Raw genomic sequence first — 13,122 nt, forward strand, 5'->3', positions numbered from 1 at the left:
GGGAAACATTGCATGTTTTTGACATTTTTGATTAATTTTTTTAATAGAAAAATAAGCCCTACTAAAATTTTTGCTCTATAATAATGATATAAATACATGTTTGGAACCCTTGAGCATCTGAGCTCGGGTTAGATTTAGATTTTTTGATTTTTATATTTTGATATCTTGACTATAGATTTGTGGCTCTAATATTCGGATGATGGCTTTGTTATTTTGAGATTGCGAATTTTTGACTTCTTGATGAAATATGTCTTTCATATTAAAAATGATTTTTTCATATTCTTTGTGAATACTCCATTACTTCTAGATGTATAAAATGACTCTTTACTCATTTTGCTATAAGTGAATAAATACATGATTAAATGAGTGCATGAAAATACAAAATAAAAGAATCACATTCAATTTGTTTTATGTTCTCAATTGATTTTTACACAATCATTTCTTTCTTATCAATGAAATTTTTGATAACACACTCTTTTTCGTAAAAATACAAGAAAAATTTTAGACATTTTAAAATTTTCTAACAAAATTTGAAATCATTTTTCAAAAGAAAAATTCTTTTCCTTTTAATTTCATAAAAAGTCGAATGCTTTATTTTTATGTTTACTTAGAATCTTAGACTTTTAGAAATGTATGTCTACTTCATTTTCTTTGTCACCACGATACTGTTGGTCTTGAGAACAACGACCTTATTTTAGAAATAAGTCTAGATAAAGAGGATAAAATAGGGCCTACATAAAAAAAAGAAAAGAAAAGAAAAGAAAAAGTTGCTAGCATAAAAAAAAAAAAAGCAAGCTTGCAAAATAATATAACTTTTATTAATGTGTGTGTTTGCATTGATAGAGATGAAAAAAGCTATCTCTATCGTGTCTAGTTAGGGCCTAGGAGAAAAGGGTGATAGGTTCTCGACGGCGTGAGTGTGAAAGCTATCCTTCTAAGTAAATGACATTCCAATTAAGATTTGTGTGTGTTAGTTTATAAAGGCACTATTGTCTTAGAATTGACTATCTTCAATGCAAGTTAGGTATATCTTAGACCAGTAATCGAGTCAGTGTAGGACGAAAAGGAATTGAGAGTTAGATATCACCTTTTCGCTAGCCTTCGACTCTTAAATAAACTAAAACTTTGCACTTTTTTCTTTTATGATTTTACTAGAAAAAGAGTTTTCTTTTAAAAAATAAGTTTCAATTATTTGTTAGTAAATTTTAACCTTCTAAATGCTTGTTTGTATCGATACTTCTTTGATTGTTGTGAAAAGAGTTAAGAATCAAATATTTGTGCAAGTCAAATGAGCATGTTTGAACAATTTGAGTGAACAAACAAACAAATAAATAAACAAGATACATATTTTGTTTGATTAAATGTATGTCCCTAATTTTACTTTCTCAGGACGATCAAGATCTAAGTTGGAGATATTTTGATAGGTCTTGAAAAGAACTACATTTTAGTACATAAATCCCTCATTTTTTTGCTATTAATTTGCTCTATATATCAATTTTATAGGTAAAATCCAATCCCAATACATTTTGAAGTCCTTAGAAGAAATTTGAAGCTAAAAGGAGTTAAAATGAGGAAAGAATCAATTGAGAAGAAGAAACCATGGCAAATTACACTTTTGCACATCAGTTGAAATGAATCTGTGCGCTCAACTCAAAATCATAGCGTTGCAACACTCACGCTAAGCCTACGCCTAACGCTGAAAGGCAAAATGCTGATATACAGCACAGCGTCGCAACACTCTCCTTTAGTGTTGCAATGCTACGGACATTAACAGAAAAATAAAAATCCGTCCGCATGTGCTTTTTCTCAAGAAAGCGTCGAGCCAATTTCACTCTAGGGTTGCAACGTTGCGACATGCAACCATTAAAAACCATTTTTCCAAAAATTCATGGAGGGAGAGACCCATTTTTTTTATGAGAGAGACCCAATTTCACGATTTTGAGAGCAATTTCTATAATTTCTTTAATTCTTGTATCAATTTCTTGTTTGATTCAATGGATTTCTTCAAGAATCTACCACTTCACAGCTAGGTAATCTTCTTTCTTAGGGAAATTGTTAGGTTAAGTAAATTTTTGAAGCTTTTTATTGTATTTCATCTTAATTGATTGTTATTGATTTTAATTTCAATAAAATCAGATAGAAATGAGTTGACACCTCAAATTTGTCAGATTTGTGTATGTAAAATTGCATGGCTCTATAGCATAATTGTAATGAAGTTGCAAGAACTAGAAATTTTGAATGAAAATTTAGATTTTTTTTCCTATTTACTTGAAATTATGACTAGTTTAGAACATTCAAATAAATCATTCTTGAATTGATTCTATAGTATTTCAAGCATGTTATAGCCTAGAAAACCCTAGAATTAATGCAATTTAAGAATTTGATGTGTAATGTCTTTAGGAAGCATCTTAGAACTAAATTTGGGTTAATTGACTAATTGGGACATTAGAGTATGTTTCTAATGGGTTATGGAACAATTAAATTACATAAGTACAATTAAACCAATGAATTAGACTAACCAACATAATTCTCGAAGATCTTTTACATTGAAATCTCTCTACTATTTTAGTCTATTACAAAATTCATTTCAATCCTAGTTTTAGTTTTACTTTGTTTCTAAAAATTCAACAAACCACTCCCACAAATTGGAATTCAAGAGTCAAGTTTGCTAGCTAAAAGAGGTTTCCTGAGGATTGATCTTGTGCTTCGACTATTACTATGTGTTAGTATTAGTAGTTATATGTGTTTTACAAATTTTATTTGTTTAGGGCTAAGCTTAAAAATAATGACATCATTTTTGGACCGAATAGTGAGCGAAACACCCCCTAAGTGAGTATCATGACGATATTTGAATTTGGCATCATTTTGAGCATGTAATAGCATAGTTCTTTCACTTTGAACTTTAAGCGTTAAACTTAGTTTACAAATACCAAGTGTAACACTGGAGTAGCGACGGAGTCAGTAGACAAGCTGAGATCATATCCGAATAAGAGGGATCTTGATGATATGTTAATTTTAGTAACACCTATTATTTCATTTACACTCATATTTGTGACTCTCATTTTTCACTTATTTACCATACCATGTAACCATAGTTCTAACCTCCTTGGTTAAATTGATCATGGTTAGTTTATTGGGCATTATTTTTACAACTATTCTGGTGTTATTTCGGGGAGAGTTTGTTATAAACGTCCGTTATATAAAGAGCTCTTGGGTATTCATTTGCATGTGAGTGAAAATGAGATCATCTTCTTCATTTGTGATTGCTGAAGCATTTTCTTTGGTTCATACAGTAGATATGTAGGCTTCGACCGAACTACTGTAAACATGGGTGTCAATCTAGCTCTCTACTCACTTCTATATTTTGTTACTTTGTTTTGGTTCGATCTATGTTTGATTTTGTTTCAGGTTCATCAACACAAAAATTAAATGTTTGTTAAAAATATGAATTAGAAACTTACTAATTTTCACCTTACCTCTCAACTACAACCCCAACATGCCTCTCTTACATGCTCACCTCAATCAGAGAAATAAAAAGTTTGTTAGAACTTTCACTTGCGCAAAAAATTAAAATGTTTTTTTTTTTTTTTTTTTTTTTTTTTTTTTTTTTTTTCATTCTTACACTGTAATTGATATAAAAAAAAGAGAAAAAGATTAGAGCAAGAGAGGAGAAGAGAGAGTTCGTGATAGATATTCCTTCTTGAATCTTGAAGCTTGGATGAAGGACTCTGATGACTACTCTTAGAAAGTGGATGTAAGCTTTTGTGCTGAACCATTATGATCACTGTCATCTTCTTCTTCCTTTGCTTCTGATTTGAAATTGGTTGAGAAATTTGGTGAGTTTCTTGTTCAATTTCATTTCCCTTTCATTCTTGCTCTATTTTGCATGTGGTCTGAAAGTAGAAAATGAAAGTAAATTGAGTGTGAGTTGACTGTGCTAAAAGAATTTTCATATAATTGCTGTAGTTTATTGCTAAGTGAAGTGAAACGTGGTATATGTTTTCAGTTTTTGTGGTGTAATTGTGGTTGCTATTAGGGGTTCATGGGTTGGGTTGAAGGAGTTTTTTAGACCCAACCCAATTGAATTTCTTCAACTCAAATGAACCAAACCCAACTATGAAATATTTGGGTTGGGTTGGTTCGGATTACTCGTGTCATTTATTTAATTTTTTTTTTATAAAAGGAAATAAAATGTTTGTACGTAAAAATTCGATTTAACTATTTTCATATATGAATTAAGATTAACAATTCAATTTCAAAGATTATAAAAAAAAATTATTTTAAGAGTTAATGGAGAATAAATTATCCAAAAAACTAATAAAATTAAAGAAAACTAAAATAAATATATGTATATCTAATTGTACATAAATAAATAAAAAATATTTTAAAATTAATAATAAGTTCGGGTTGGTTCGAGTTGGTTTGGGTTATTTTAGATGACCCATGAATCAACTTAACCCATAAGGTTTTCATTTATTTGAACCCAACCCAATCCAAAAGAGTTTATAATCCAACCCAACCCAAATGAATTGGGTTAGGTTAATCGGTTTTTTCAGGTTATTGAGTTTTTTGAACATCCCTAGTTGCTATATTGTTTGTGTATTATTTTTAACAATGTGATTAGCTTAAAGCAATATTGCTGACATGTGGATGGCCAAGAGTTGGGACATTAAATAGTGGGTTGGCTGTTAATACAATTCTAAACGAAATCAATGTATGTATATGTCAGTCCATCGGTCAGTCGGTTTTCTTGGATTTGAAAACTTAGAACCAACAACTGACCAATCTGTCTACATCTTTTACTGACCAATCTCAATTCGGTTGGTTCGCTGTCTACAACTTTTATTGACTAATCTCAATTCGGTTGGTTTCGATCGATCGGTTTAGGTTTTAGTGACTTTATGTACACCCCTTATAAACTTCTATTTTCCTCTTGTAGCATAAAATTAGACAAAATCAGCCTTTGCTCACTTTCCCTTTCTTAACTTTAATTTCCTTAATTAATTGAATTCACCACGTTATCCTGGTTCCATTAGAAAGTCTTCACTCTTAGAATGGTTCTGAAAGATTCTATGTTGTTATGTGAATGAGGAAACATGTTAATTTTTTTTTGAATCCTTGACAAATCAAGATGTACACTCTATATCTTTCGAGTCAACCTTACTAATTCCTCCGTAACATCTTCAATAATCCTCTTGTCTGAACTTTGAATTTCTCTTAAATAAAAAACTTCAAATTTCGCTTAAAACATCTCTTTTAAGACTCCAACTCCTTCCAATGCTCTAATCCTACAAAATAGTAGCTGATCATGTGCATAATGTTGGGTTTTATGCGCAACTTTCAAACCAAATTTCTGATTCAATCTGATGATCCCAGAGGTAGCCAATGGTTGTTGACAAATGTGAAAGAAGCCACGTCTCATCAAATGTTCACCACGTGGGTAAGGTATTTTCTTCTTCAATATTCTCTAACCAAATTACTTTTCATTTGAAGAAAACACACACTCTCTCTGACTTTGTCACTCTCTCTAACTCTCTGTGATATTCTTATGGCGATTTTGCAATGGAAAAGTAAAATCAAACATGCATGATCTGATGAGGAAGGAGAAGAAGAAGAGAAGAACAAGAACAAGAAGATGTTAGCGGTTCATGTTGGATATAGCTAGAAATCAACAGAAAAATTCGGATCATTAAACACTCTAATTCATTAATTTTAGCATCAAATTAAGCATCCTCATATCAGAAAATAGAGGGTTTCACTATAACTCACCTTCAAAATCAGCTTCAATCTCCTCAGCTGCAAGGTATATACCACCAAGATCTTTCCTACTATTCTCTTTGAATTTTAGAATGAGTTTGTGGGACTCAAAATGAACGGGAATTTTGGAGGAGAAATTTCTGGTTTTTAGCTGAAGAATGAAGAACCACTTCTTCAATAACTTCAGCTTCAAAATTTTGATTGCATGAATATAAACTTAGTGGGATGAAGCTGATTTTATTCATTTCATTCATGTAAGCTGATCATACAAGCTCTGCATCATAATTTGACGGCTCCTCCATGGAGAATTTGGTGGAAATATGAGTAATCTTGGAAGAACTACTAAAGAGGTTTTAAAATTGAATTTTCAATTTTCCAAAATCAATTCTATATAAAATTGATTTAAAATCAATTAATTTATTATTTTTTTAAATTCAATTTTAATCTAATTTCCAAAAATTAAATTAAACATAAAATTAATTTTTTTAATTTGAAATTTTAATTCAAATTTTCAATTTTAAATTTAATTGGTCTAATTAATTAAAAAAATTAATTAATTAAAATAATTTAATATCTAATGTTAAATTAATAAAACACCAATTTCACAACCATGAATATTTAAATCATATTTAAATATTATCCAATTCTCCAATTTCGTTTAATTCGGTAATTAAGCATGTAATTATATTGCATATAATTACTCATTATCTTAATTCGTATTTAAACGTTTCAAATTAAACTCATCACTCTATTCTAAAGTTTATTCCATTTGTGCGCTAGTAGGGGCCCTAATGAACCTACAGATTATGGGCTCCGACGATCCGAGATTAATCGACTAAACTCTTTAACCTAATTAACTAACATTATTAACTACCGGGTCACTCCACTAAATCCCAGTAGTTGCACTCCCCTCACTGTAGATATATTGTGTCTACTTGATATAACCATAACTAGTAAGTTAACTCTTCATAGGTTATTCGTAATAACGGCTAGGTTTATAGCTATTTTACCCTTGAGATTACCTCTTATTCTTTAAGTTCCATGGATCCTTTAATGAACAATTGGTTTGTGATTCAATCATCAAATCGAGTCTCTCTCGGGCCAATGAGAGGGTGGGGCCCCTTGTTCAAGATCCGAAGTCAGCACTTCAGGGAACAACCTCTCTACTATCCCTAAAAGCAGGTTAGAGTGAGTTCCATCTTATAGTCTATGTCCCCAGCTATCTACCCAGTTTTACTCTTAAAATGGGAGACGTATTGAGTCAGCGCTGTTGAGCCAACCCTCACCCATGAAAATCTAATGATAATCTCAAATAAACAAGAGTTCATAGTTAGCTCAGGATTAGGGTCAAGTTACCTAGGTCATCGCTTTGAAATAGTCAGTCTTCAATAGTAAACAATGTCATAAGAAAAGGTGACTATTTCATGGTCTAGTCTTATGCAAATGTTTTTTACATGGATGCACCCACTCTCATGTCTCCACATGAATGACTTTGGGATCACATCGTTTGTATCAATATACAAAAAGGGCCACATCCATAGTGTCCCCAAGATAAGGTTCCCAACCTCATTCATATACTTATAGACCTTTTTGGCTATATATTAAAACTTGATCGATTTTTATGTCTCTACATAAAGTTTAAGTATTCATGTTATAGCCCTGAGTTTGTTTATTGGATTTATAAATAAATGTACAATAATACTTTTATTGAATGACGTCTCAATAATACCTTTATTGTGAATAAAATAGGTTTAACGTTTACAAATAGTTTTAGGACATTCCCAATAGTTTCAGCAAACAATGACCTACATCCATGGGAAGGAAAATTTCTTTTCTCTTGGGGACTAAAAATGAAGATAAGTTTTTCTCTCTATATAGATTTTCTCTCTAACTCACTTTATTTGAATCTCCATATATATATGTTGTGAAGATCTATTACAGTTAAAAGTTAGTTGGAAAAGAATAGTCGTTGGAATCATTTTCTTCAGTTCTTCAAATTGATTCCAACGCATGCAGTCTTCAATCCTTCCAGATCTGACTTGTCTTCACCATTTTTCTATTGAGCTTTATAATAGGCTTCGTAAGCATGCCAGTTGTACTTTTAGAGGTATGTATCTTTAGATCTTCAAATTCTCCTTTCTCTATTTTGTCTCGAACAAAGTGGTACTTTACATCTATGTGTTTAGTTCGAATATGGTATTGTAGATTTTTAGAAAGATGATTGGAACTTTGGCTGTCATAGTAGATCTTTACTATTGTTTGATTTAAACCAAAGTCCTTCATTAAGCCCTTAAGCCACAACCCCTATTTAATTTCTTCTGATAGTGCAATATATTTTGCCTCCATCGTAGATAATGCCACAAGTGATTGTAATATCGCTTTCCAGTTGAGTAGATTAGGTTCATATAGAAATGCATAACCTATTAAAGATCGTCTCTTGTTTCGATCCCTTGTCAAATCAGAGTCAACATATCCATATAGTTTTAATTCTGGTTTTTGTGCACTCTGATCGGTTAGACTTACATTCCTTGACCAAATTAGATACCTTAATATCCATTCTATGGCTTCTAAATGTCTTTTTCCTAGGTTAGACATATATCTACTTACTAAGCTGGCACTATAGGAGAGGTCTGGTCTACTTAATATCATTAAGTACATAAGGGTTCCAACAGCTTGATTGTAAGGGATTGTTGACATGTGATTTAGTTGTTCCAAAATAGTTTCTATAGGTGAATTAGCTGAGGACAACTTAAAATATTGTGCAATAGGTATAATTACGAGTTTAGCATTGGATAGGTAGAATCTCTTGATGATTTTCTCACAGTAGCTTTGTCGACCGGTATTTAGGATAGATGTCTCTGTAACATCCTAAGTTTTTCATAATTCAAATTCTGTATTTTCGTAAAATTTGAGGACAATTTTGTTAATTTTGAAATTCAAGTTTATTTAAAGGAAAGATTTGGATCTATGTTGCATTAATTTAATTTTAAGTTAATGTCGAGAATTGAATCTAAATCCGGAGAAAATTGTTTTGATATTTGGAATTTGAAGAGAAAAAGGAAATAGTTTTAAGAATATATACAGTCATATATATATATCTTTGTATAGAAGAAAATGATAAGATAAAAATAGTTTAGTATAAAATAAAATAGGTTAGAAGAAAATCAAATAAAATTTTATTTATTTATTTTACAAATCTCCTGTCTTTCCCCTCTGGCACAAAAATCGAAGAACCCTTCCCCCCTTCAGCCTCGCACGCGCCCCCTCCCCTTTCTTAAACCCTCACTGTCAGCTCCCCTCTGCCTCGCCGCCGCACGTTTCATCCACCGCTCGCCCATCCAGTCGCGCGTGTCAGATTTGTCTTGCGTCGGACCGCCCGAAGTCGCGGCGCGCTCCAACCGTTTCCGTCGCCTTGCCCAATCGCGCATTCCAGATGTCGTCGTCACCTTCCAGACATTGTCAGTCACCGCCACGTGTCAGTTCGGCCGTTCGACGTCACCTACTGCCATTCAGCCGCTGTTTGGATTGGAACCTTATTTTGGTGAGCTTTAGATTCAAGGTTTGGAAGCTTTGAGGTGACCCGTCAAATTGAAGATCAATATTGGCAAAGATGGTTAGATTGTGGTAAATTTTTCATTGGTAAGTAAATTGGGAACGTTTGAACTAAATTGGATTTACACCCTAAGGCCATGGCTACTAAACTAAATTTAGTAATTTATGTTATAGGGTGAATTCAAGTTCATTCAAAAGCTTCAAGGGATTATTTTCATGGACTGTTGTTCGTGACCAAATTTGAGGTAAGTAATCTTACTACAGGCAAAAAACTGTAGATTTCAGGAACCTACGACTGTTTACAAGGATAATTTTGATTATTCGAGGTTGAATGGACTATTTAGGAAAGATATATGAGCATGTTGTAATATTTCTTATGATTATGTATGAGCTTGATTTAGAATTCTATGAGTTATATTAAAAGGATGATCGAGCATGACCCTTAAATTATGAGTTAAGTGGCACTCGTACTGGAATGTCTTAAAGTTAGATAAGGACTAGACATTTGCTGAATTATATAGTTATGCGATTTACTATGAGAATATGTAGACCATATGATATATTATGAAATCTCGAATACTTGATTGTTTACATAGTTTAGTGCATGAAAGTGATGTATTAGAATGGATCCATTAATGCTAGATTAAACACGTATGATGAGTTGGTTAGTATGACTTTGATGAGAAGATTTTAGAGGACTTATGATTATGTGAATGTTATATGTAATATGAAGTTAGGTGCGACCTCTTTTCCTTTCCAAATTATTTGACTGCATGACAGTGATGCATGTCTAAGGACGCTAGTACATCAAAGAGATGTCCTAGGGCTGGTGTGTACAAAAGTGGTACATACCTAGAGGGTACGAGGGCGTACGTTAGAGGTACATATTTAGTGGGTTATGTGTATGTGAAAGAGGTGTATACATAACCATGTGTACGAAAGAGGTATGCATCCCTACATTCATAGAAAGCATATGGGGTGTACGTAAGAGATACATACCCAGTGAGTTATGTGTATACGAAAGAGGTGTACATATAACCATGTGTACGTAAGAGGTACACATTCAGTGGGTCATATGTATACGAAAGAGGTGTATGCATAACCATGTGTATGAAAGAGGTACACATCCCTACATTCATAGAGAGGACCTGAGGTGTACGAAAGAGGTGCACTCTAGGGGAAAGGAAAAAGAATGAGCCATGAAAGGGAAATCTTCTAGTCCCACTAGTAGAGAGTTTCAGTTCATGTTGCATTTATTGGACATAAATCAGTCTGAACCCGGTAATGAGGTTATTTACTAAGTATTTTATACTCACCATTTCTCATGTTTATGTTTTAGGTAAGAGCAAGGACGCGCTGGCGAATGACAAGAGGAGTCCATGAACGAGCCACTGGGGACCAGTTTTATGCTTCCGCTCATGATATTTAGATTTCTTTTCATGTTGTTTTTCAACTTTCAATTTTGACGTTTGAAACTTATTGTTAAGATTGGTTTTTAGACTTATTTATTATCATTTATGACTTATGGGTACTCTATCATTTGTTTTTAATATTTGAATTTAATGGAGGTCTTTTGAATTTACCCTATTTATTTAGCATTTATTTCACTATAAAAGGATGTCGTTTTAAGTTCCATGAATGTATGTGTTTAGTAACGGCCTAGCTTGAGTCCTAGGGGGTCGGGTTGTTCCAGTCTCTTTGTCTCTTGTGCTTTCAATCCTGAAGATCATTCTTGACTAATCTATGTCCTTCATGCCAAATTCTCTATTTAGGACGTAAACCCCGAACCTTATTTTCCCTACTTAAGCATGTTAATTAGTTTATTAAGTAAGATTAAGGGTAAGTTAATATTATGTTTGTAGGGAAGAAGCTTGAGAATTGTTCTAAGTGTTAAGATGAAAGCTCTCAGGTAGCAAAGTATGTAGACACTTAGTAGGAAATTTTGACTAAATATAGAAGCTAGGTGTTGGTCTCATGTGTAGAAGGTAGTTGCCAAGAGTATGGGCAACCATGTGCCTCCTTGGAGGTTAGTTAAATGCAAGTTGGGCATTGAGACAAGGAATAGGTGTGGCAAGTGTTGGCCGAGAGTGAGGCTATGCGTTGAGCATAGGCGATGCGCTAGCCAAGCCCAATGATGAGGTTAGATGGGTGTGAACGTGTGCAACATGACAAAGTTGCCTAAGGCACAGTGGCAGTAACTTGGCGTGTGATGGTGTACGCTGGCTAGGTAAAGGTGTGCGTGCAAAAGAGGCCATGTGATGATCTTGAGACTAGGAGCTAGGCGCAAGAAGGGGCGCCGAGGCATGCGCTGGCCGAGAGGTGTATGCGTCCAAACAAAGATATGTGTTGGTAAGATTTAAGATTCCATACGTTGGTAATTAAGGAAAACTTTCAGCTTAATCACAGCTTGTAATGGGCCAGCTATCGAGGTTTAAGGAGTTAACCCCATTTAGTGGGCTAGTTGACACTTTGGTCTTAAGTTGAAGCATGCAGGTTTTTAGTATAAAACGAAGGTGTTAGTTCAAAAACTTATTTTGAGCAGTTTACTCGTGAAAAAGAGATGATTTGAACGATTTATGAGTGTAGTTGAAGGCCCTGAGCTACCGGAAAAGATATTCTAAGAAATCGAGTTGAAATTCGAAAATTTTCTCATAAAGGTCTAGTTCTTGGATGAATTTGGGCTAGAGGAGAAGATTGAAGAATTCCGACTAGACCGTGAAGAATTTAACGTTCAAATCGGAAGATAGCAAGTTAAGACATTTCTACACAAGTTTGTAGAAAGAAATTTTCCGAAATAATGTCTGAAAAAAATAAGAAATTTAAGTTGAAGTTGAATCTTGATTCTTGTGTTAAACAAGCAGACAACTTCTTAGGTTGAGTAAGCAAGTAGCTTGAAAGGCTAGACAAAGTTGCTAGCATATGCGTGCGAGGACAAAGTAAATGTTGAGCGTTGCACCAAGCGTGTGCATGGGAGGTTGCACAGTGAAGCGTGTGTGAGCACAAGGGTTTTTCTATGGGAGCAAGGACGTGCATGGATGTGTTGAGACGCACACCTGCAAGGTGATGTGCGATATGCATGAGTGAGGCATGCTCGCATAGGCATGCATTGACACATAGGAAGGTTGTGGCTGCCAAGCCAAGTCTTTTGACCCGAGGTACTTAAGTGTTGTTTGCATTGGTAGACATGCGTTGGCCATGTTCTAAGTTAATATTAAGCTTGTTTAAGTGTGTTAGGCTCACAAGGGAGCTAGTGACATTAACCAAAGATGTTTGCCAACCTCACAAGACAAATGCCCATAAGAGAAGCTTACTAACCACAAGGAGAATTTCGAAGGTTGTGAGTGACAAAACTAAGTATTTTTTATGTGTTTTGCAAACACATGTCTTCCTTAAAAAACTAGTTTTCATACTTGCCTTCATCTTAAGTATGAATGAGGTAGTTGTCCAAGAAAACTAGTTTTTTAAGAGTATTCTCAACACATGCTCAATTTAAAAGATGTTTATGAAAGCATGTTCCAAGTATTTATATGCTTTACGTTTACAAGCATGTGCTAGTTTTTCATGAGTTTATGAAAAATATGTTGAAGCATATGTTTATTTTATTTATGCTTTTAAGTATACATGTTTCAATAAATAAGTTTTTATGATGATTATGTTGAGCTCGACACTGAAGGACTATGAGAATGTATCTTGGTCATTGTACCTAAGGTATGACGACACTTAGTTATTACCACGTGCACGTAGGTGGAGTTGACATTGGTAGTGTTGAGATTACTCCATACCAACTAAGGATTGACATTGAGGGATTAAGTA

The 13,122-nt window shown here is 33.7% G+C and overlaps 1 long non-coding RNA gene across 1 annotated transcript; it reads left to right on the forward strand.

The window, feature by feature from the left end:
• The first annotated feature begins 6,458 nt into the window (after positions 1-6,458).
• On the forward strand, positions 6,459-10,809 carry LOC120080561 (uncharacterized). The gene is made up of 3 exons (XR_005482551.2): positions 6,459-9,396; positions 9,484-9,554; positions 10,649-10,809. It is a non-coding gene; the product is annotated as an uncharacterized LOC120080561 (long non-coding RNA).
• Positions 10,810-13,122: the final 2,313 nt, after the last annotated feature.

The sequence above is a fragment of the Benincasa hispida genome, chromosome 6 (assembly GCF_027475165.1).
Source record: "Benincasa hispida cultivar pf3 chromosome 6, pf3_genome.v1.1, whole genome shotgun sequence".
Classification (NCBI taxonomy): domain Eukaryota; kingdom Viridiplantae; phylum Streptophyta; class Magnoliopsida; order Cucurbitales; family Cucurbitaceae; genus Benincasa; species Benincasa hispida.